This window comes from Diabrotica undecimpunctata, chromosome 5, assembly GCF_040954645.1.
Source record: "Diabrotica undecimpunctata isolate CICGRU chromosome 5, icDiaUnde3, whole genome shotgun sequence".
Taxonomy (NCBI): Eukaryota; Metazoa; Arthropoda; class Insecta; order Coleoptera; family Chrysomelidae; genus Diabrotica; species Diabrotica undecimpunctata.
In genome coordinates this window covers 19,260,650-19,287,678 of record NC_092807.1, presented here as the reverse complement: position 1 = coordinate 19,287,678, position 27,029 = coordinate 19,260,650, and the positions used below count along the sequence as shown (strand labels likewise).

Here is a 27,029-nt window from a genome sequence, read left to right as displayed (position 1 = left end):
CATTGCCTTCCTCCGCCAAGCACGTATTTCCATATTTCTCATATCTTGGTCTATGTTATCTAGGAATCTTGTTCTGGGTCTTCCTCTTCTTCTTTGACCAATAGGTCTATCAAGGAGCATTTTTCTAGTTGGGTCGGTTTGCTCCATCCGCATTACATGGCCTACCCACCTCAGACGTCCTATCTTTATGTGTTTTACGATATCTGGTTCCTGGTATATCCTATAGAGTTCGAAGTTGTATCGTCTTCTCCAGACACCATTTTTATTTACCGCTCCATAGATGCGCCTTAGTATTTTTCTTTCGAAACATCCTAACATGTTTTCATTGCTTTTTGTTAAAGTCCAGGTTTCTGAACCATATGTTAGGACTGGGCGTATTATTGTTTTGTAGAGTTTTACTTTTGTATTTCTTGATATAACTAGATTTAAAAAGGAGATTAAACCCAAAATAGCATCTATTAGCCGTGCAAATTCTGCGGTTTATCTCTGTGGTAGTGTCATTTTCAGTATTGACGAGTGTTCCCAGGTATACAAATTCGTTAACTGCTTCGATGACGTCATTTTCTATAACAAGTGGCCGTAGTGTTTGTGGTTGCGTACCTATTTTCATGTATTTTGTTTTGTTGGTGTTTATTATTAAACCCATTTTTGTAGCCGCTTCCTTTAATGCTACGTACGCCTCTCGTGCTGCGTTTTCCGTTCTCCTAACAATATTGATATCATCAGCATATGCTAAGATTTGCACAGATTTGTTATATATTGAACCGGTAGTTGTGATTTGTGACCTACGTATTACTTTTTCCAGAGCTAGATTGAATAGTATACAGGAGAGTGGGTCTCCCTGACGTAGCCCGTTATTTGTTTTAAAAGGTTCAGAGAGTTCCCCCTGGATTCGTACTTTGCATTCAACTTTTTCAAGGGTTAGTTTGGTTAAACTTACCAACTGATTTGGTACTCCTAGGTCTATCATTGCTCTAAACAATTCTCTTCTATTTACAGAGTCGTAGGCTGCCTTGTAGTCTATAAATATGTGGTGCGTGTCTACACCGTATTCCAGTGTTTTCTCTAGAATTTGTCTTAGGGTTGAAATCTGATGAATTGTTGATTTACCACCTCTGAAACCAGCCTGGTATTGTCCTATTATTCGCTCTGCATATGGTGCTATACGATGGCATAGTATATTGGAGAATATTTTATACGCTGCATTTAGGAGCGTAATTCCTCGATAGTTAGAGCATTCAAAGATATCACCCTTTTTGTGTATGGTGCAAAGTATTCCAATATTCCAATCATTGGGAAGGGACTTCTGTATCCATATTTCTTTTATAAGCTGCTGTAGGGCTATTATGATATCGTGGCCACCTTCTTTATATAATTCCGCTGGGAGATTATCTATTCCGGGTGATTTGTTTCTGGCTAGTTTGTTTACAGCGTCTTTAACTTCCAGGATCGTTGGTGGATCCTCCTCCCTCTCGTCTGCTCCGCTTACCTTGCAGCTTTCGTCTTCCGGGTTTTCTTCTTCCTCTATATTAAGTATCTGGTTAAAATATTCCGTCTATCGGTTTAGTACGTCTGTTCTTGTTGTTAAGAGATCGCCATTTAAACTTCTACATTGATTTGTGTTTGCCTTAAATTCTTTTCTGTTGATGTTAACTTTCTCATAGAATGTTCTGAATTCTTTCTCTCTGTTGAGGTTTTCTATATATTGAAGTTCCTTTTTTAAGTGGTTTCGTTTCTTCATTCTGTGTATTTTCAGCACATATTGTACGGAGGAAAAATTTTGATGTTGACTAAATTTTTTATTAGATCTTTAGTTTGTTTTGTGTATTTTTTACATTCGAAGAAAATGTGATCTAGATCACCTTCTTTTTGACAGTCTGGACATAAATTTGAATTTACGATTTTTAGTTTGGACAGATGACTAGGATAACAGGCGTGTCCAAATTTTATTCTAATTATGGATGTTATATACCTTCGTGGAACAGAATAATTTTTAAACCAATAATCACTTGGGATTAAAGGCTGTATAGAAGCATATTGCGAGGAGGACTGCGTACTATATATATGCCAAGATTGTTTCCATTTACTATTGATATTATTTTTAATTATTGTTAATGCGTCTTGTTTACAGATTTGGTGATCAGCTTGCGTTCCGGTATCAATGGCCTTTTTAGCTAATAGGTCAACATGTTCGTTGTATTTAAGACCTATATGTGCTTTAACCCACAAAAAATGAACAACTCTTCGGTTTTTATAAAGGTCATAAACAAGTTTTTTAATTTGAAAGACATATATATTTGAGTTATTACTAGGAAAATTTAAAGTTTCAATGGCTAACATAACAGACAATGAGTCAGATACTATTGTAACAGATGTATTCTAAGTGTTTTCAAAGTATCTTAATGCTTCATATATTGCTACAGCTTCAGCACTAAAGATTGAAAATCTAGGATTTAGTCGACAAAGTTTTTCTGTATTAGTTGATGGAATGTAGAAAGCACACCCAGTACCAACAATAGACTTTGAGGCATCCGTATAAATAACTAAAGAGTCTGACAGACTAGATAAACAGGACCTCAAAATATTCGAGCTAACAGAAGAATTTACATGGTAATTCGGTTGTATCACAGTAATGGGTTGCAAGCACGAATCATATATTAAGCTGATAAGAACAGATACTACACTTTGATCTTAGCCAGAGGCCGAGAAGCGATAAATAATATATCTGAATAACGGTTGAGTATTATCTTTTGAGAACAATTCTATAAGCAAATTTTCTTTAAGGCCGACTTTAATAAACTTAGTACGCTACTGAGGAAAAGCAGTTAAAAATCCAAAATTTACCTACCTAATTATATGTCAATACCGCAGGATGACAGAGAGAAAGAGTATTTTGTTATTCAAATACGTTTAAAATCGCATCGATTAACCGGGTGTAGGTATTTGCTTTTAACGAACAAGAAGAAGCTAATAGCTGATTCAGTGTTTTCTTTTGTTGGAAATCGTGCCTAAGTGGACAAAATCGTGAGACGGCTGCTTGTTTTTGTAGACACTTCTTCAAAGAAGGAGAACCAACAGGTAACGTCTAACAATACAATGATAAATGGGAACTGAATTGTGGAGTGTCGAAGGTGACGATATGTAAAAATACATTTTTTAGATACTACGTATATTTGCTTAGATATATTATTATTGTATGGTACTTCATGTAAATAATTATTTTGGACTTATAATTTGATGTTAACAATGTACTAGATTGATTAAACGATCAAACGTTTTCCAAGCAAGACAATAAAAATAAGGAACCAAAATATGGCAGAAGTCTTTAAGCCTCTAATAAAAAAAAACCTTAGTCCCGATTATTTTAGTACTTTAGAAAATAACACTGCATAATCTAATCAGTACAACAATTCTAATATAATCAGTACAAAAATGTTTATACATACACTGAACGGCAAAAAAGATAAATTTCCGAAAATAAAAATTCATTGGAACTTTTTTATGCACTGTTTTAAATTGCGCCTCAGTTTAAATATTTGTTACGATCATGTATGTTTGTTTTTGATAGTTTTGACGTTTATGTTGTTGTTTTCTGTAGTCGCTGTTTATCGTCCAAGTTGAAAACATTCAATTAAACAGTAATTGAACTTTGATCAGATAAAAGGCATATATCGAGCACAGTTTAATTAAATCTTGCCCAAGTACTTTCGATCCCTAAATCATCTTCAGGGGCATCTGAAATAAGCCAAGAAACGTTTTTTTATAACCAAAGAAATTGATTAACTTCGATAAAAACTCGAAGTTTATGGTTGAAAAAAAGGTTTTTATGTGATTAACGTTTATAGACTTACTTCGTCAATTGTGGCCTATCCGGCAAGAACAAGATGTCATAAACATATAAATGTACATTACACTACACTACAAATGGACAAACAAACACTTTAAAATAATTTAAGGAAGGCTACATTACTTGAAGAAGCCGGAGACAGAATGGCTCCTGATCTAACGGAAATGTTGGGGTGACATGTGACAAATGACAACTTGGATGAGCAGTCACAATCATAGATATGTGATCTGCACCTTTTACAATTCTATGAAACTAAGTATTGACCAAAAGTCCAACTGACACCACTATAGGAGGTCACTGATGAAATATAAAATTATATAGAATATTTTTTAAGTATATTGAATAATCCAGATCTCACACTCAAACATGTCTGTAATAATTAAGGTGTTAGTTTGAGAGCAACTGAAATAGACGAAAAGTAAGAATGCAAGAAGCGGACTAAACAATATATTAGACAGTGGGTGGTTGACTACAATAAAATGGTCTACCAAGCACTATCTGTAATGTAGAAAGGAAGAGATCTGACTATGTGATTAAAATACTAATAATTGAAAATCAAAATGGAAAGCAAAGTATATAAATGGGGTGTAATCCAAGTAGTTCAGTTGAACCCACAGTCAATGGTATAACTATAAAATTACTATGGATGTGCTCAGTGCAGGAAGTCTAAACAGTCGAGCTGGGTCCCCTACGAGGTGAAGCTGTAATAAAGTTTTTAAAAATAGGTTTAAATTTAGTACAATTTAAATTAATTTGAGTATTAAGACAGTGAGAGTTTTCATTTGTTTCCCTTGTAATTTCCAAATCTTCCAATAAATCCAACTCCATATAGTTTTTCTTTCTACTAATGTCATGTAAGATAGATGAACCAGTGTTGATGTTAAAATTGTGTTTACTGGATAATAAGTGTTGACCAAAACTTGAAGAGTTTGGTCTTTTCAAATGTTCTGAAACTCTAGTGGATAACTTTCTAATGGTTCTACCTACATAAGAGGCATCACAATCATCACATTTTAATTTGTAAATACCACTTTTGTCAAGTGTGTTCATCCTATCTTTGGTGTTGATTAAGAAGGAACCTAAGGTGTTGTGTGACTTGAAGGAAATTTTCATGTTATCGATTGTAGAAGTAAAAAGTTTAGATATTTTATTGGAAATGCTGTTAATGTAGGTGAAGGAGAAATATCTGGTGTTATTTGAAGCAGTAGGTTGAAGAAAACATTGTGACGAGTATGCAAGCTTTTCTGCAATTTTTAGTTTAGCTCTATTTAGAAGCTTATAGATAATGTTAGGATCATAACCATTATTGAAAGCAATTTGTTTAAGAGTATTAAGTTCTGAATTAAAATTATCATTAGAAAGTGGAAATTTGAGTAACCTATGAATGTAACTGTTGAAAGCAGCCATTTTATGTTGGGTTGGATGATTAGATGTATCATGTATAACATGATCTGTTTGGGTAGGTTTTCTGTAAATATTGTACTCTAAAGAATCTTTATTACGGGAAATAGTCATATCCAAGAAGTTCAACTTTTTATCAGATTCTGGTTCCAGAGTAAAAGAGATGTTGGGATGGAGGTTATTAAGATTATCCAGAATCTGTAAAGCATAGAGAGCTATACAATCATCAACATACCTTGACCAAAAAACTATTTTGTTGTTGTTGTTAACAAACTTCTGTTCTAAGCTGTCTAAGAAAATGTCAGCCAGAAAAGGTGATAGTGGAGATCCCATTGCTAAACCTGTTGGTTGTTTATATATTTTTTGATTGAATTGAAAGAAGTCCTGATCCAGACAGAATTTAAGTATAGTTAAGATAGCATCTTTGTCTTTTGCCGATATGTTGCAATTGTCTAGAAGATTGTGTACTAAAGGTAATGTTTCATCTCTTGGTACAGAAGTAAACAGATTGGAAACATCAAAAGAAACTAAATAAAAACCCTCTTCTATCCTAATGTTATTTAACCGTTCTATTAGATCTAAAGAATTTTAGATGGAGAACTTAGGTTTAAAATTAGTGATAGACTGAATTGTGTTGTAAATAAACTCTGATAAAATAGAAACTGGAGTGTTACAAAAACTTACTACAGGCCTTATGGGACAATTGTGTTTATGGATTTTAGGAAGTCCATATAACCTAGATCATCTTCAGTAATTAATTAGCGTTTCAAACGTGGCTTTCGTCTAAGAGAATAATTAGGATATGGTGTTATCTACAGTAGATGTTCCTTGAATTATTGCCTTTCTACTACAAGACGGAAGAAGTTAGGTTTATGTATTCGGAATTTTAGGTATTTCAAGAACTACAGTATGGAGAGCTTTCTATCGCTTTATAGAGACTGGCACATATTCGCGTCGACCTGGCTCCGGTCGTAGAAGAGTTATCTCGTAAAGAGATGATCGTTTTATTGTAATAGGATAGAACTTTTACGAAATCGCCATTCCACTGCAATTGCTGCAAGAAACCGTCTGCAGGAGGTTCGAAATAAGAATGTAGGTGAGAGTGTTGCCGAGAGGGGGCATTTGGGCCTGTAGGACCCATCGCCGGCTCTTCGGGCTTCTTCCTATCCCCGGAATTGGATCGGGTATTCACCATCTTTGGTTTGTCGCTGGTAGAAAGGTTAAATACCACCACTGTTATAAATAACAGTTCCAGTGACAAATATCTGTTATAGGTAACGGTTCCAAGGAACAGTTACAAAGTAACAGAGCAAAAATGGAAAACAGATAGGTAAAAATGATCTAAGTATTTCTTGACTTACGAAAGAAATAACTTAGTAAACAAGAAAAATAAAATGGTACAAAAGCACAATGCAAAGAAAATGTTTCTAAGTGTTTCTTGACTTACGGAAGAAACAACTTAGGACAGAAATACAGATAAATGAAATATGTAAATATGAAACAAGGTATGGAAATATTTCTAAGTGTTTCTTGACTTACGGAAGAAACAACTTAGAGTGAAAACAAACAAGAGAATCAAATATGGAAAAATAAGAATACAAATATTTATAAGTGTTTCTTGACTTACGGAAGAAACGACTTACAAATACGAAAAATCAAATACAGAAAAGATGTGGAAATATTGCTAAGTGTTTCTTGACTTACGGAAGAAACAACTTAGCATAAAATAGAAAATGAAAGAGACAAATGTATTAAGTATTTTCTTAACTTAAGGAAGAAAATATCTTAGATAAAATATCGGAAATAATAATGCAACAATGATTATGAAAATATTTCTAAGTGTTCTTTTGACTTACCGGAAAAGAACGGCTTAGACGCACAATTAAAATAACAAGTCAAATATTCAGAGAAATATTTCTAAGAGTTCTTTGACTTACCGGAAAGAACTACTTAGACAAAGTACAAATCAAAATATAAAATAGAAAAAGCAAGATAAATATTTCTAAGTGTTCTTAACTTACGGAAGAACAACTTAGACACAAAATACAAGAAAAATAAACAATCAAAATAATCAAATAAAATATCAAACAATCAGTACATGAACAAATATAGATCAATGTAATATTCTAACCTGAAAAGGTCTGAATATACAAAAATGCTAAAATAAAATGGTATATAGGAAATCAGAAATAAAACAATAACTTAGTAGGAACAATAATAGCACCGACTAGGTCTACAGTAGAAGAGGCAAGCTCGACTGCCCGATGAGAGAAAATCTACCTGCTTTTATGTAAAACAAATCCTTTGTTTTACGTAGCAAAAGTGGAATTTCCCTGCATCGAGTCAATTAGAAATTTGGATTTGGCCAAACTTGGAATTCCCAAGTATTTTGACCAATATCCAAATTCCTTGATGCGTCCGGCACGGCTGTCAGCTCCCGGCTGACACGCTTCCGGAGGACAAGAGAACGGTTAGAAGACGCGTCAGTGAAAGAGGACTAATGGCACGAAGGCCGGCTATTGTTCCCGAGTTACAACCCAGACACCGTAGGAATCGATTATTTTTTTCTCGACATCTGGCATATACAGGATTGGAGCCGAATTCTTTTTAATGATAAATCGGGGTTCTGTTTGAAATCTTGCGATGGCCTAGAGAGGGTTTGGAGACGAAGAAATGAAAGATATGTCCCAACTGGTAGGTCCCAGAAAAGAAAGTTTGGCGGTGGTGGTGTCATGATTTGAGCTGGAATCTCATTTGAAGCTCGAACTGAACTTATTTTCATTAATGTCCCCCTGAATGTTCACCGGTATATAGAGAATATTTTGCCAGAAGCAATAGATACATTAAATCCATTAATTGGGGACAATTTCGTCTTTATGTATACTGCAAGAATCGTGACAAATTACATTGGGGAAGTAGGAATTAATACTCTAGAATGGTTAGCCTGTAGCCCTGATCTGAATATCGTCGAAACTTTTTGGAATGAACTTCATCGTAGGATAAAAAGTCAACTAGGCCAGCCAGAAATTTTTGCAGAAATTCAAAACATGCTTCGTGAGGTATATGTACGTATTCCTTAAGTTTAAATTCAAAATTTGTTCCTTTCCCTTCCAAATCGTATGTAAACGGTTATTGATGTTTTAGGGCATAACACCCGATGTTAGACAATTTTTTTCAAGTTTACTCGTAATTTTTATTGTTTGTAATTCGTTTCTATATTACACTATTTTCTTTTGTAGCCTTCTAATTAAATAAATTATGCTAAGAAATCAAGTGTAATGGCCACTTTTTGTTTTATGCAATATACAATATACAATATGAAACATTGCATAAAACTCCCAATGAATTTTTACTTTGGGAAATTTATAGGTTGGCAATTTTATTGTCGGTCAGTGTATATAATATGGAAATCATGGGAATTTAATCTTAAAACTCACCGAAATCACAAAAATCTTGTGAGAAAGGCTTGTATAGAAGACAAAAATTTGCCTCAGATAGTGCTAAAAACCTTGTGGAAAATATAATACAAATTTAACTTTCCTTGAGAGAATCGAAATCATAAGTCAGGGCTAATCGACAACGAACAAATAATACGTTGAAACCGTCAATATTATTAGACCAGTGCGGATCTGGTTTGAAGTGGATGTGAGAGGTGGCATTCGGGTTTTCGCAGAAATAGTTAGGTGACAACGTCAGTAATAATAATTGAATTATCCTCCCGCCCAAATAGGGAACAATGATAAAAAAAATTAAAATATTTAAAAATTACTAAAAACCTTGTAACTATAAAACAATTCATTTTGGAGCAAAGTCGTAATGAAATAAAATAGCGACAAATAAATTTTCTATAAGATAAAGTTGGTTATAAATGATTTAATTTATTACCCTTGCTGCAAAATAACAATAAATACAACAAAAAAGTGGGAAACAAACCTTAGGACCATTACACTTAGGACCTTCATAATTCGTCTAAAAAACCTTTATAACATAGTAACACAGTCCTCCAAAGTTCATTAAAATCGATTTAACAGATTTTGCATAATAATTTTGCAATTTAAATTAAAAAAAATATATAAATTTTTTTTACCATATAGAAGTTTGCCAATTTTTTTACTTATAAAAACATCTAATGTACTTTATGGTATTAAAATTTAATTATTTGGACCGACTCAAAAATGTTTTAAAGTTTTTTTTTATTTAATTAATGGCTTTGGATAACTTGATCCATTCAGCCACGATAATGTATTTGACTACTTAAATTTTTTAATGACGTATTGACATATTTCATTTGTTAACAAAATAGTACTTCGCATAGAGGTAAATTAAAAATATAATGTTAACATCAGTATCACAAGAATCAGTAAATTGACAACAAACCACACTTTCGTTTGTTCCATTCAAGACCCTAACCAACTTAATGTGAATATTTAGAACCAACAAGGGATTACATAATATAGAGATACTTTTCATGCTAAGGTGCCTTTCATAGCCACTTTATTACAACATAAGACAGGCAATGGCTAGGAGGTAAATATATAACATAAGGATAGACGGGGGGAACAAAGCTAGATTTATACATTCACATTACACATTCCCATCCTAAATTTTTCTTTTAGTCCTTAAATATTCCCAAAAAATTTGGATAAGCCTAATATTATGAGGAGATATATATAAAATAGAAGATTGACACTGAGGAAGAGGTATTTGTTCTTTTATCAGATTTTCGAATAGATACTTAATAGCAGCATCATTATATATGCACCCGAACATCCAATGATTGATATCGTCAGTATTACCATTACAATCGCAAAGTTCTGTTTCACTTAAATTAAATCTATGAAGATAGGCTTTCACAGTAGCATGATTAACAAGGCATCTAACAAACATTGAATATACTCTTCTATTGTGATGACTTCTTGCACCAAAAGACGCAGTAGGTAAAACAGGGTGAATTTTTGTATAAAGGTTGTTACTTATGTTACAAAAAGCATTTCATTCAATTTCCCAGTTTTCTTTTAATTCTTGTTTACGCAGCGAGACTAAATCACTTCTATTGAGGCAACTAATTTCTAATCCTTTTGAAGCCGCTTCTTTAGCAAAATAATCTGCTTTGGTGTTACCCGAGATACCAGCATGTCCTTTTACATAAATAAAAAAAATATAAGGTTGAATGCTCGAATAAATGAACTTTGATCAAATAAAAGACATATATCGAGCACAGTTTAATTTAATCTTGCCCAAGTACTTTCGATCCCTAGATCATCTTCAGGGGCATTTCGTCAATTGCGGCCTATCTGACAAGAACAAAATGTCATAAACATATAATTGTACATTACACTACACTACAAAAGGACAAACAAACACTTTAAAATTATTAAAGAAAAGCTACATTGCGTGCCGAAGTCGGAGACAGAATCGGAAACGTGCCGAAGCCGGAATCTGTCATTCTATCTCCGGCTTCGGCACGCAATGTAGCTTTTCTTTAATAATTTTAAAGTGTTTGTTTGTCCTTTTGTAGTGTAGTGTAATGTACAATTATATGTTTATGACATTTTGTTCTTGTCAGATAGGCCGCAATTGAAGAAATGCCCCTGAAGATGATCTAGGGATCGAAAGTACTTGGGCAAGATTAAATTAAACTGTGCTCGATATATGCCTTTTATTTGTTCAAAAAATAAATAAAAGAGACTGAATTATTTATTTTAAGTAGCTTTAGTTGATTTTCTAAAATTTTGACGATAATACTGTTTTTGTATAAATGCTTATCAAATTTACACATTCACATCTTTTGTTCACATTTAATTTTTCTAGGAAGGGTAAGTCAATTATTATTACTGAAGTTATCACTTAACTATTTCTACAAAAGTCCTAATTCCACCTCTCACGTCCAAATTTAGTAAATCTGTTAAAGAGTCGTCCTGGTCTAGATGAGCAGCCTTATTGAAGATGAGGAAATTTCTAAATAAATAAAGTGTCAATCTGCAAATACGATATGGCATGGTAAAATGTTGTATCCACTCTACTCTCCTCTATGGTGCCTAACTTTGGACTGTTAATGTTGACTCGATGAGAAAGATGGCAAATTTTGAGATGTGTCTTTTTAGAAAAATTTTAAAAATACCATCGATCAGTGGCGGCTGGTGTGGTAAAATTTTGGGTAGGCCAAGCCAGCAAATTACATATAGCTATGTGTAATCAGTGACGGATCCAGAGGGAGGGGTCACGGGGTCATGACCCCCCCCCCCCCTAACTAATTTTTTAATGATTTCTCTGTTCATTTTAACTTCTGCGTTGTATCTAATTTTTGCGATTTTTGATTTTTCATCTAGCAAATCGCGAACAGAAAACGCCCTCTTCCGTACATCCTTAAAGGACAGGAAATTACTTAAATGTTCCTTGCAACTGGAATATTTTTTTAAGGAGGCAGACATATTTTTTAAATCAAAGTATTCTTCACAATTCTATACACATTTCTTATTAGAAAATATCAAACACGGCCAACAATATAGTCTGTTTTTCGTAATACTTCCAGACAACCATTTGTAGACATCATACCAAGAGCAATTAAATGTACCCACGTTTTTCCCATCTTTTTGGTCAATACACAATGTTGGAGTAGGCCTTTCATTTATAATAATTTTTTTTCTATCACTTTCAGTTCTTCTAGATAATGGCGATTCCAATAGTGAAACAACAATGTCCAAACACTCACTATCAACATTACTATTACTACAACCTGGTAAAGCGTCATAAAAACTCATTTTTATGTATCAGTTATAAAACAATCTCACATATATAAGTTGCATACAATCAGGCGATATAGAAATCACTCAAATGTGATTTTTTTTTCTTCGAATTTTACGAATTTTTTTAAATTTATTTGTGAAACCCTGCACTTGTTTGCAATTGTGTTGTTTGTTTAAAAATATGTTACAATTATAGATTATGTTACATATTTTTTTATCATAATTCAAAAGAAAATTTATATTATAATTCGATAATTACGTTATAAGTGACAACGATGGTCGTCGTAGGCCCGATCGTCTGGTGCCTAAACAGCAAGCATAAACACGACAATATAAATCGTTGGCCGGCAAGCTGCTTAACTTCAAACGCTTTTTGTACGGGGATCTTATGTGAGCTGGGTCGGCCAGTTCCGATCGGGCCTATTAATGATATTTAAAATGCCTGAATACGATTCGATGCTTTCTGTGGTAATATAATAACATAGTTGTTTTAAGGGACGCTAATGTATTGAATGATTTAGTACATTTAAAAGTTATTTACATGCATTAACATAATTTTTGAATATATGTTTTTCAATTTTAAGGCTCTTAAAATTATTGGGTAGGCCCGGCCTATCCTGCCTACCCCCAAAAGCCGCCACTGCCATTGATCAATCATATTTCGAACGAAATGGTGTTACACAAAATGGGAAGAGATAGAGAACTTTTGACCACCATTAAAAGAAGAAAGACAGCATATTTGGCGCACAGACTTAGAAATGAGAAGTGCGAGTTGCTCCAGGTGATTACGAAAAGTAAAATCGAAGAAAAAAGGGGTCCTGGTAGACGACAAATATCCTGGCTGAAAAATATTCGCGACTGGACCGGATTAAACACACAGGCGCTTTTAAGAAAAGCACAAGATAGAGACGAATTTACAATGGTTATAGCCAGCCTTTATTGTTTGACTTGGCACTAGAAAAAGAAGATTCATGTAGAACTCCTAAAACTTAGTTAGATTTGATTCATTGTAAAGGAAACATAAAAATTCTGTTTTTGTCGAGAAGTGTAATCAACATAAATTTAATAAAAAACGTCACTGTAATATTTTACACAGTGTATTACAGATTCCAGCCTTTTACAAATAGTTTTAATGACTTTTAATATAAAATCATAAGGAACGAAGGAACTTGATAATTAATATTTTTTTCACGTATTTTTTGTGCGTTCAACAATTCACCACCCGGTACACGTATTGACTTAGCATACATAATTGGAATTTGTATAACGCTAGTACGGACAATTAGACTTCCAATTGTTTGCTCATTATAACAATATTTTGCAATGGTTGATGGCGATTTTGCCTAATTATCTGGGTAGATCAACACAGTTTGGTATTTTTAAATCTCAAGAGAAATTAGAAGCTTTTTAAATAAATATTTTGTCTTTCCAATATCGGTAATAGTGTGTTTGTCAATAGATTTTTTTTACTTCTACGCACTGTTCCATAGACGCCGATCAGTTTTTTTTACAGGTGAGTCATAACTATTGGGACATAGACTAAGGACAGGTTATTTGGACCAAAATATGGCGATTGGGCCAAATATGCCTTAATAAAATGTTGCTGAGAAAAAAGATACAGGGTGTTAAAGTTAATTTTTGTTTTTCGTTTTTTGCTAATAGTTTCCCTGTATATTTATAAATTGCTATCAAAATTGGCACAGAGGCATAATCTTAGACAAGAAATAGTATTTTATTTACAATTTTACGTTTGGTCTTAGAGGGCGCCACGTGGATCATTCCTAATGATCAAATTGAGTCTAAACTTTTTCTGATGAAACTTTTTAGTAATTTTTATTAGAAAATATGACGTAAACATCATTTTTACGTAAAATTGGTACTCTTGTTTAAACATGATAATTTCAACCGTTTTCGATAAAAACGCAGTCGAATGAAAAGTATGCTTTGGACTGTCAGATAATTGTTGTTGGTAAATGTCATTTGTTCAGAGTAAATTATTTTTGATGTGACAGTGTAGTGTAATGTTGCATTTTTTAAAAGTAATCATTACTTTTTTTGATTGAAATGCCTTGTCACAATCATTTTACTAATGAAGAAATGCGAGATATGATTTGCGTATACACAAGAAAATTTTTGCGGTCGCTCGGCAGCCAGAAGGTATGGAATGTTATACGCAAACAAAAGGCAACCAAATCACAAAACTTTTGCAAGATTATATCGTAGTTTAGGTGAAACTGGGTCATTTCACACTAAAAATCGGGGTGGTCGACCGAAACAAATCACACCTAATCAAGAAGATGAACTTTTGATTCGAGTAGATGAAAATCCTGAAATAAGTTCACGACATCTATCAGCAGCAACAGGAGTAAGTCAGTCGTCTATTGTTAGATTTCTAAAAAAAGGGAACCTCCATCCTTATTACTTCACTCCTGTTCAAAATTTACTTCCAACAGATCTTCCACGACGGTTACAGTTTTGCCAACGTATTCTGAATAAACATTGCAATGACAGACACTTTATTAAGAATATTATGTTCACCGAAGAAGCAACTTTTACCAGACGAAGGGTTTTTAATTGGCGAAATAGTCATTATTGGGAAGAAGAAAACCCGCATGCTATTAAAGCTAGACATTTTCAGCATGAGTTTAAATTGAATATTTGGTGTGGCATTATAGGCGACCAACTACTAGGGCCTTATGTTCTTCCTCCGAATTTAAATGGAGATTCTTATTTTTATTCTTTTTGGAAAATTCTCTTAGTGATATTTTAGATGATCTGTCACTGGATGTAAGAAGAAAAATGTGGTTAATGCAGGATGGAGCACCACCTCATTTTTCATTAGCTGTTAGAAATCATCTTGACGTATTTCCTCAACGATGGATTGGCAGAGACAGTGATTTTCAATGGCCACCAAGAAGTCCTGAGTACAACCCGCTAGATTTTTATTTTTCGGTACATATGAAGTCCTTAGTTTATGCCAATGAAATTAATACACGAGACGAACTTTGGAGATACATTCAAAATGCAGCTAATCTTATAAGGGGACAGAACAATATTTTTTTTAATGTCCGAAAATCCTTTATAAAAAGAATTAGAAAAGGCATAGAAATCGGAGGAGACCATGTAGAACATTTAGTTTGAGTTTTTGTGAGTTCTTTTAAGTTAAAGTGTGTTTAGTTTTGATTTATCGTCAAAACGGAAACCTTACGTTAGTTGTAACTTTGTTTATTAGTTTGGTATTTGATAGTGGAATTGTAAATAAAATACTATTTCCTGTCTAAGATTATGCCTCTGTGCCAATTTTGATAGCAATTTATAAATATACAGGGAAACTATTAGCAAAAAACGAAAAACAAAAATTAACTTTAACACCCTGTATCTTTTTTCTCAGCAACATTTTATTAAGGCATATTTGGGCCATATTTTGGTCCAAATAACCTGTCCTTAGTCTATGTCCTAATGGTTATGACTCGCCCTGTATACGTAAATTTCGACTAAAATTTTCATCACATTCAAAATATTCATTTATCTTAGAAATTTTCTTTAATCGGATGAAACCATTTCTTCAATAGCACATATCTAACTCTACCCAACTAAATCCGATGCGTACCATCTATTAGATGTTTATTCTGACTTTGTCATTTTCTTACAACTTCTTTATCTTCTTTTTCTTCCACAGCTTTTCGCTTTTTAGTGGTTGCTGTTTCTTACTCTTCGTCGCCACTAATTTCTGTCCATCAGGTCTTTTTCACCTAAACCTTTCTCAAGTCCTTTGCCATACAGTCCTTCCATAATGGCATAATGCCTAAATCCAGAAATAAAGTTGTACAGTATCCCCTATACTCTGCTCTTGCAAGTATTCTCACCACTCTTTTTTGTAGTTTAAAAATTCGATCTGCGTGACAAGAATTACTCCAAACAGTTATTCCGTACTGTAGTTAGCTATGGAATAGTGAAAAATAGCACATTCTAAGGATACTTTTAGAAATCATATAAACTAATTTGCTTTATTAAAAATATACTTGTAGCAAGTCTAGAATTTAAGTAATCTGTATAAGCACTCCAATCCAAATTATCATCTAAAAAGAATCCTAATAGTTTAACACTTTTTCTTGAGATATACTTCCAATCGGAACTAAAAATCAAATTCTGATTTTTCTTTTGATTTAGCTTCAGCCCGTAATCTAAAAACCACTTTTTTGCTTTCTGGGTATCACTATCTATTTTAATTTTTTAATTATGCTGATTAATATAAGTATTAATGAGAGTTGTATCTTCTGCGAAGCAAACACATTTTATAGGAAAAGTATAGTAAAATGAATCGTTAAGATAAATAAAAAACAAAGTGGGTCCTAATATCGAACCTTGAGAAACTCCATATTTGACAGTGTTAAACTCAGAATAGCTGTTATTAAGAAAAACTGCCTGTTTTTTATTTGTTAAGTATGATCTAAATAGATTAAGAGTGTTTCCCCTAATACCGTATTTATGCATTTTTTCCAATAGTAATTCATGCGAAACACAGTCAAAAGCTTTGGATAAGTCACACAATGTCAAAGACACAAAATGATCTTCCTCAAAGCCATCAACTATATCTCTAACAATTTTCTGTATAGCTAGTGTAGTGCTAAACTTTTAGATATTCTATCAAATGAACATTTAAAATACTCTCAAAAAATTTTGCCGACAATGGGAATGATTGAGATGGGACGATAATTTCCAATTTCATCTAAAGCTCCCTTTTTGAACACTGGTAGCACTTTTGTTACTTTTAATACATCTGGTAAAATCCCTTTAGTAAGACAATTATTACAAAATATAATTAATTTGTCAATAATTATATCGATTGTTTCCACAATAATTTTTGTGTTTAAGAAATAAAAATCCGTGCAGGGTGAATTTTTCAATCTATGCAAAACATTTCTGATTTCAGTATCGCTAACAAGTAATAAAAATAAAGAGTGGCAAGGAGAGTGTACATCGTTCAAAAAATCTATGGCTACATTTTCATTTGCGGAATTAAAAGAACTTCTAATATGTTTAGCTTCTGAAGTCAAGTAATTATTGAAATCGTTTGATGTAATCGCGCTTGGACTTTTTTATTTTGAAATTTATTTCTGTGATAATTTATAACTAGACTTCGGCAAATATGCATATTGCATATTTTGCATATTGTGCATATTTTATGCAAATATTTCATATTTTGGCATATTTGTATAAAAGTTTGCATAAAGTGCATAAAAGTTCAGATTTTTATACTGTATTTGAAAATTTTTAAACATACCAATTTATTTCAATTCTTGTATAAAATTTTGTAGTCATTTTAATCAAGAAATGATCTAAGTACGTAATCTCTACAGGTACAAAACATTTACAATTTCAAAGAAGATCAATTTAAGTAGCCCTCAACATTCTTAGAAAGTCTCGGTCACTGAGGCATTCAGTTATTGGATAATCGCTAAGGGTTCGCTCATTTGCATTTTATGATCTAATCCCCAAATCAATCTACAATTTATTGTATCTTAACAGCAGGTAAACGGCTAATAGTTTTGTTCCTAATTTAGGGATTTTCCAAAATCTCCCAGTTTATTGAATTAGGTACCTAAACATTTCTAATTTGATGCTCAGATTTGTAAATCATTTTTGTTGTGATATTCAAAGCGTAAACACTCGTTGTGCGTAACAAAAAGGAAGATTGTGATTTTATAATGCCTAAAACAACCAGTGCTTCAACTTGGATTAAACCTTATAAAGAGCTGTCTATGGATATGGGAAAAATCTACTGTTCAGTCTGTGGCAAAATTGTAAGTATCTAATATTTTCTATTAAATATCTAATATTTCATACATACAGGGTGTTTTCAAATGACACTTACAACGTTTGACTGTAGATACTTCTCGAAAAATTGAACAAAACGATATAGTTAATGAGGGGTCAAACTTATTTACTTTTCGAGATACAGGGTGTTAAAATTAAAAAAAATTAAATTCTTTTAGTTAATAACAACAATAACTTTAAAACCAATAAACGTATTTACTTGAAATTAGTACTCGTAGGTTGTTTTTAAATAAAAAATAGCTTCCTTTAGTGAGAAAAAATTGTCCATGGTACAATACAATGGTGTGTATTTAGAAAAATTTTTCACCTTTACTTTTTTTTATGAAGTCAGCTATTCTAAAACACAATTATTTTTATTTTAATTAAATTAACAAAAAAAAACTTTTGTTGAATTTTAAAATAAGTTATATGATGTAATAATGGTTAGTAACAAAAACTAATTTGTGGATTAATACTGCATTTAAAACACTTAGCGAGTGTTTTTTTTTTTCCAAACCAGTTATTTGATTAACCAAAAACACCTTGTATATTTTTATATTTTAAAGGTTGGGCTAAAATAAAGATTTTATTTTTATTTATAGATAGCATGTGAGAAGAAATTTCAGATAGACCAACATGTGAGAACTGCTTCACAGATTACAAAAAAAGGAAAAATAGGAGGAAAACATCAAACTTCAATGGCTAAATGTTTCCAATCTACTTCAAAAAAATTAGATGAGCAAGAAACTTTTAATGAAGACTTGTGTCGCGCATTAGTGTCTGCAAACATACCGCTTTCAAAATTAGCAAATGTAAATTTTAGTTCGTTTCTAAAAAAATATTGCAAACTTAATGTTCCAAGTGATCGGTCTCTAAAAAGAAATAATGTGAACGGGCTATACTCGTCGGTGTTAATTAATATTAAGGAAGAAATTGCAGATAATTATTTTTACATATCTGTAGACGAAACCACTGATTCCTCAGGAGAAGTATATTGCTCATTTATTGATTGGTGTTCTTAAAGAAGATACCTTACCAAAATCTCATCTAATTTCATGCCAGCAACTTGAGAAAACAAATGCTTTAATAATTTCGCGTTTTATACAAGAAACATTAGCAACTTTTTTACTTCCGACAACTATTCCTTCTAATAAATTACTGCTTATTTTATCGGATGCTGCTCCTTATATGGTGAAAGCAGGACAAAATTTAAAAATGTTTTTCCCAGATTTAATACATGTTACTTGTGTAGCGCATGGATTAAACAGAGTTGCAGAGGAAATACGAAAAAAATTTCCTCTTGTAAATACCATGATATCCAGTGTCAAAAAAGTATTTCTTAAATCTCCTATAAGAATTCAACTTTATAAAGAAATGCTACCTAACATTCCTCTTCCACCACAACCTATTTTAACGCGATGGGGAACATGGTTAGAAGCAGCTAATTTTTATGCAGATCATTTTGTTAAAATAAAGAACATAATTGATACGTTAACAGATGAAAGTTCCCAATCTCTTTTGGATTCTAAACAAACTTTTCAGAGTAACTTGCTTCAACAAGAACTTTCATTTATAAAATCAAATTTTAGTTTTGTTCAAAAAACAATTACTCAGTTAGAATCACCAAAACTGTCATTGTTCGAAAGTACAGCATTAATAAAAGAATTTGCGTCATGTTGTCGGAACGTTAGAGGTAATATTGGAAAAGATATTTTAAAAAAATTTGAAGCTACTATGGAAAAAAATAAAGGTTACCATATTCTTTCTGAAGTAGTCAGTGTTCTAGCTGGAAATATTTCGGAAACAATAAATTTAGAACCAAATGTTTTGGTTAGTTTGAAAAATGCTCCCGTTACATCAGTTGATGTTGAACGAAGTTTTTCCATATATAAATATATGTACTCAGACAGAAGCCACAAGTTTTTGTTAGAAAATTTTGAACACCACTTGGTCATTTATTGTTACCATAATTCTAAATAAGTTGATTCATACTTAAAAATGATGTAGTTACTTAAAATAAATGTAAATCTTAAATGAATAGTAGGAAATATTTAGTTATGTACACTTTTTTTTTAAATAAAATTGTTACTATTTTACGATTTTTTTATTTATTTGTATGCATATTTTGTAAAATATTTGCATATTTTCGGGTAAACACGTGCATATTTATGCGCATATTTTCTACATTTTTATTTGCATATTTGCCGAAGTCTATTTATAACTTTCCAACTGCCACGAGATATATTTTCTGAATTGGAAAAGACATTCTCATAAGCCAATTATTTTTTAATGATATTGTTGATTTATAGTGCTTCTTAAACTTTTTATACTCACTATAGTCTTGTAACATCAGCAATTATCTTGACTGTGGAAATATTTTCTGTCATCACTATTAGTTCATCATCAAATCAAGAAATTGGAGCTTTACTATGAGTTCGTGATTTTTTTATTGGAAAATTAATTTCAGTTAACTTTACATACATTTCGGTAATAAATTGAGCTAATTCTGTTGCTGTTTTAGGAGGAACAACTGAAAGTCCAGTTAACGTTATTTAACGACTGTTTTAACATCAGGATGCCATTACTTGTTATATGTCTTCTGTATGTATTAGCACTATGAATTTTTTCACATTTTGTTTTTCAGTAGAGAAATTGAGCAAGATGATCAGAAATACATGGGTCCACAATTCCAAAACCAACTATCTCACTGCTTATGTTTGTCAAGATGTTATCTAAACAAGTTGCTGATCTAGTTGTAATTCTAGTAAATTCATTAATATTTATTGTTAGGCCAAAAGTAGAAATTAGATCACGGAAACTGCTTAGTTAATTAGAAGCTTTTTTGAAATCAATGTTGAAATCTCCAATTATTATTATTTCTAAAAAATTTTTAGAGCAAAACACCAATAACTTTCCAAATAATTCTAGAAAAACTTTAAAATTCCCATTTCTGGTCGTGTAGAGATTTTATTATCGCTAAAAATTACAACACTCATCCTTTATCACTTTACAGTTCGTAACCTCTTTTAGCTGACTTCTTCTACACAGCACAAAATCTATCTAACTTTCCCTTTCCCCGCCTCTATAAGCAACATACTGGTCTTCGGTCTTTAAAAAGAACGTATTAATCAAATAATCAAAACGTACAGTTAAATCGCATGCCACTGCAGAGTCAATCACATTATTCCCTTTATTATTTCTTATTCCCATCCTTAAAACTCCATGAACTCTTCCTATTCTTTCTCATTCTTTACCTTTATGTCCATTCAAATCACCTCCAATAAAACACTTTTCGTCTACAGAAATCTTGAGCATCTCACAATCAAGGACCCTTTAAAATTCTTTTTTTCCCTGTTCTTCACACCCTACCTGTGGGGCGTAGGCACATATATGATGTTCACGTTGGTATTACCCATATTCAGTTGGACACTAATTATTCTATCACTTCTTTTGGTTACCCTTACAAGACTTTCTTTCGCCTCCTTGTTCAAAATAATACCTAGTACATTTCTACCGTGACTATTCGAACTACTATATCTTAACTTACATCCATCTCCAAGATTTCTCGATTTATTATCTTCCCAACGAGTTTCCTGAACACAAAGTATACCAACCCTCCTCCTCTGCATGAAATCAGTGAGCTCTCTTCCTTAACATGTCATGCTTCCGACGTTGAGAGTTGCAACTCTCAGGACTAGCTTCTTTGGCCCTTTCCGTCCTCTAGCTCACTTTTTGCGGAGGTCAGGAGAAGCTGCAACTGCTCGTCGCTTACGCCATAGCCTCTAAATTATTTTCCATATTTCTACTTCCTATGGTTTAAGCAAGTTTTTACTGCCGGATGCCCTTCCTGACGCAATCCGTTCTATTTTATTCGGGCTTGTGGCCGTTACTGATAGTTACGGAGCTACTAAATTTACCCAGCAACTATCGGAGATGGATATTATCAAAGTCTGTCTATTAATGTAATAATAATGGTTCTAAATATGCCCTTCTGATTAAAAATCTTTAATCATCGACATTAAGACATTTATTTTAAAGTTTATAAAAGTTTAAGTATATCCAAAATAACCAGTAAACCAAAATTTTTATACCTATAGTCGGTTCACAATTTGTTGATAGCTCACTACAAGCTTAACCCTAATTAGAAAACTGAAATAAAGAGAGGATAGGTAATGCGGTATAATAGTAAAAACCAACCTAAAACTGACGGTTTAAGACGTTTTCGACTAACCCACCTTATATCTGAAGGAATACAATACCTTATAATCCTATTACGGGGGTATTTTGAATGGTTAGAGATGAACGACCAGTGTCGTAGAGTATATGATTGAAACATTTATTTGAACTAAATAAATATATTTTTTAAATTGTACTTATGTAAATTGCATTTTTTAATAAAACTTATTTATTTTATTCAAAAATAAAAAGTTTCTTGCCATTTGTAAAAGATACGTTTATTTAATTAAGGAAAAAGGCGCCAAATGTCGCCTGGCAAAATTTTCAATGTGTTTTAAATGTATCCATTATTTTCGAATCCGGAGAAAACTAATAAATATTTTTGAAAAATTTAAACGCAGAATGAAAGATTACATTATTACTCAAGGCAGAAAGTCCGTGAAAACTTCTACAATGTTTATTTTAATATGTTATGTAACAGGGGTGAAAATAAAAGAGAAAATATAGTATAATTTTTAATTGAAAATATTGCATGCAAAAGAAACTTTTTATTTATTCTAAAAAATATTTCATTCTGCCTTTAAATTTTTCAAAAATGCTTTTTAGTTTTCTCAGGATTTGAATAAAAAATGGATACATTTAAAACACATTGAACATTTTGACAGGCGACGTTTTGCGCCTTTCCCCTTTAATACCTTACGATTACAACTACTATTACTTACCTTATATAATTACGATTAGAAAACTATTCAAATTCAAAATAAATAGGATCAACTTCGGAATCCGAGTCGTCTTGAGGGTTAATAATTAGGTTAATAATCTCTACGGTCGCATCAATTATGTTATCAAGATCCCACATTTTTTGTTCTTCTTCTATTACATGTCTTACTGCATCTTTCCAGTTTTGTTTTGTAATATGTTATAAAGACTCGTATAACAATTCACGTACAGCTTGTATTTTATATGACGTATTTTTTCTAGCCACATAACTTTTCATTTGTGCCCAAATGAGTTCAATTGGATTTATTTCGTAGTGGTAGCGTGGAAGTCTAAAGACTGTGATGTTTCGCCTTTCCGCCATTTTGTCAACTACGTATTTCTTGAACTTAGATTTGTGTTGCCGGGCAATTTTTAAAAGTTCTGCTTTTACCATTCCATCTTCGTAAAGCAGATACTTATTCCGCAGCCAGTCAAGAATATCCTGTTTCTTCCACGCATTCGTTAGAAGTCTTTCTACTAGTCGTGAATGATAAGGTGCATTATCTAATACTATAATTGAATTTGGTGGTATGTGTTCAATCATCTGCTCAAAATACTCTTCGAAAACATCAGCTGTCATCTCCTCGTGATAGTCTTTTGTGCTTTTGGACTGAAATTCCAACAAACCATGCTTAACAAATCCTTTTTCACTGCCAATGTGAGAAATTATTAATTTACTGGGTTTACCAGAACCCAATTTATCTAACCAAATTTTTTTTAGAGTATGACCTGAGTTTACCCACGTTTCATCCTGGTAGAAGATGGGCCTTTCTTCAGCCCGGAATTTTCGTATGAATCTTAGATAATTTCTTCTCCAACATCATCTTTTCCTCCCGGTCAATCAAAAGTGATTTTCGGTCTGATTTCTCCCACCGGAAATTTAATTCTTTTAAAACTTGCCACAATTTAGTTCGTCCGATATGAGGCAAATCCGGGTCGTCTCTAACTTCTTGTAAAATTTTGTTTAGGTTTGGTATTTCTTTTTTGAAAAAAAATCCATGAATTTTCCTTCGAATACCATTTTTGGCAAATTCATGAATTTCAATAGGCTTTTTCCCTCTCTTTAAGTGTTCGTTTGTGTTTGGGTTTTTTTGTGTTTTTTTCTTTCTGATAGGAACCTATATAAAGTTGACTCTCCTACGCCAGTCATGTTGGCACAACTTTCGACTATGTTGCGAACAGTGTTTGTGGGATTCTGAGAAACCAGAGCATCGTGAACATTTAGGACAATAGTCCTCTCTCTTGGTGAATAGACAGACTTACTGACTGTACGCAACAGTACCGGTGTAAAACTTGATGATGAAGCCATCACAAACAATCCAACAAAACGAGCACGAGCGAAAGGTACGTATATGTTCGTAGGTATATGGAATAAAAAATCACTCACGCACTGCATATGATTCGAAAAAGAAATATTCGAGACGCTAATTACTGCCGTAGACGCGGAAACACCGACGAGCCGTAAATTACATGCGATCAAAAACGTACTAAACAAAAAAATTGTTTTCGTTCGTAATAACTTCACCCTTTCAAGTTAAGTTTCTAATATAATTATATTATTAAAAATCTGGGGAATTCCATCTTAATTATCTTGGAACGAATAGTACCTTAGGATATGAATTCCAGGTTTTCTAGTAAAGTGATTAAACGCGAAGATTAGTATTGAAATATCCAAAGAGATAAGGTATTCTTATTTATAAAATTGTTAATGGTTAAATTCTTATTTTTATTAATATAATATAATAACCAACATTAGTCGTGAAAGTTTAAATTGTTTTTTTGCTAAATATATTAGGAACGCCTATGATTTACGACCGTTTTATGAGTTTGAGGCATATTTCATGCTCTCAACAATTTGTGAACGAAGAATAGTAGTAAGTGGCTTTTGCAGTGTACAAGTATCACTGATGATGGTCCGAAAACGTTTCGATATTAACTAATCCTTTTGAATAATTTTCTCAAAAATATTTAAATATACCAATTACAAAAAGAAGTATTTATACTTCTGTTTAATGCATTGCCATATGGTTTGTTTGTAAATATGGTAGACACTATCAAAGGCCATGCGGAAGCACGGAAATTGACACTAGCCTTGATTGTAGTACACAAAGGCTACATAGGCAATAATAACTCTAATAAACTAGCCCAAAAAGGCGCTTATGAGCCATTAATAGCCCGAAGCCCTACTTTGGGGTTAAAAACACACACAATAGGGAAGACCAGGGCTGGTTGATGCAATTTTTAAATTTCAGCAGAATTTTTTGCAAAGCAGAATAGTTCGTTTTTATGCCAAGTAGTATAGTGTATAAGAAAGGAACTTGAATAATCGGAAAAAGGAGCTTTATATGTTTTAGATCGTTTGTAATGAATGTGAAAGTTTAAATTAATTACTATTTGAATGGGAATAAGCCACAATTAAAGGTTAAAATACGTTTATTGACATTTCAATTTCCACTTCGGAAATCGTTCTCAAAATACAAACATTGTACAAACAAATTTTGTTTTTTTGTTTCTTAGTTTTTTTTTCTAAGAAACAAAAAAACAAAATTTGTTTAATTTACTAATGTTTGTATTTTGAGAACGATTTCCGAAGTAGAAATTGAAACGTTAATAAACGTATTTTAACCTTTAATTGTGGCTTATTCCCATTTAAATAGTAATTAATTTAAAAATGCCACAAGAAAATAGCTTCAGAACAATATTATGAAAGTTTAAATTATCGGAATTTTTTAGGTATATTTCAAATGTCTCACATTTGTTGCCAAAAATCAAAACCAAAATTTCATGCTATATATTTTGAAGACTGGCTGTAACAAAGATAATTCCATAGTGACGGTTAATGGAAAAGTGATACATTTTAATGATCTCATGAGAATCGTAAAAAATGACAAAAATCGCGGAACGTTTGTGGAAACTTACTTTAATTTCGGCAAAATACAAAAATCGCATAAGGAAGCTGCAATCTTCACCTTTAAAATGCTTTTTGAATTTTGTCGTTAGAACATTCTGATCAAAAGATATCGATTTTTTACTGTCGAATTAATACAAATTTTATTTAAATTAATTTCACGTGCATAGCCGCGTCACTTCAAGCGGTATTTCTGAGAGAACGGTTTATTTTACACGAAAATTGCTAATATTCATTTTTGTTCCAAATTGTCTCAGCTACATTTTTATTTACAATATTTCTTTCTATGACGTACAGATTCTTAATAAATCGGTGTTTTTCGTTTTTCCCCTACGAGGGGGATTGGTTTTAGGGGGAAATAGGGGGCTAGGAATAGTAAACGTTTTAAATATTTTTTGGGGTCCCAAAATTAACAGAAATTCCCAGAAAAATTCAGCTTGTCGTATGATTTTTATAGGTTTAGTGGCATTTTCGTCTCTGACAAATAAGGTATAAATAAATTTATTTATTTATAGCAAAACTAAACCACCTCTGACATTTGGTAATGCGTTTTTTAGATGGCTCTATTCGATTGATGTCAGATTAAAAAAAAAAGATAATTGCTTTATACTTTGCAGAATACTTTCATGAACAATACTATTCAACATGAACAGCCCCTTTCACAAAAAGACACACAGAAGATGGACCTGAGAAAGTCCAAACGGTAGAACATGGAACGAAATCGACTACATCATAAGTGACAAAAAACAAATCAAGATGTAAAAGTACTCAAAGATGTACAAGTTCACGACAAGCAGTGGTTACAGAATGATACTAGTGAAAGTTCAATTCAACATAAAAGGAGAAAGGAACATAATGATTAAAAATAAATCTCATGGTTTCTGGACACCCCCATTAGATATCAACCAATATCAGGCACATATCAATAATAAGCTACTACTGCATGAAAACTCCGAGAACTATTTAACGACTTAAATAATTGCATCATAAACACCTTACAAGAAAGTCACCTAGTGCACTGTCCTAAAAGAAAATCAGATAGTAAAATAAGTCTATAGCTAAAATAAGAGCTGTATTACAATCTGTTTAATAGATATTTATAATAAAAAGTTCATATCTTCTTTCGAGTGACGTTATATCCACTCTAAGAAAATAAAACTAAAAAAATGAAGCAAAGTAACCCCGTTTTACGGTACTATCAGTTTTAACAAATGACTCAGAGATTTAGACACTTACTCAAAAATATGAAACTCTTCTGGGAACTTTATAAAGAATAGTTCTAAGAAAAATAAATGTGGCCATAAATGAGAATCGGTTATAAATGAAATGTTTTAATTTTGTGCTATACTTACTCTTATACAGAGAACCAAATTTG

General features: G+C 32.3%; 1 pseudogene; it reads right to left on the bottom strand.

Annotated features, from left to right (window-relative positions):
• Positions 1-2,597: 2,597 nt before the first annotated feature.
• LOC140442537 (U2 spliceosomal RNA) lies at positions 2,598-2,714 on the bottom strand (annotated as a pseudogene).
• Positions 2,715-27,029: the final 24,315 nt, after the last annotated feature.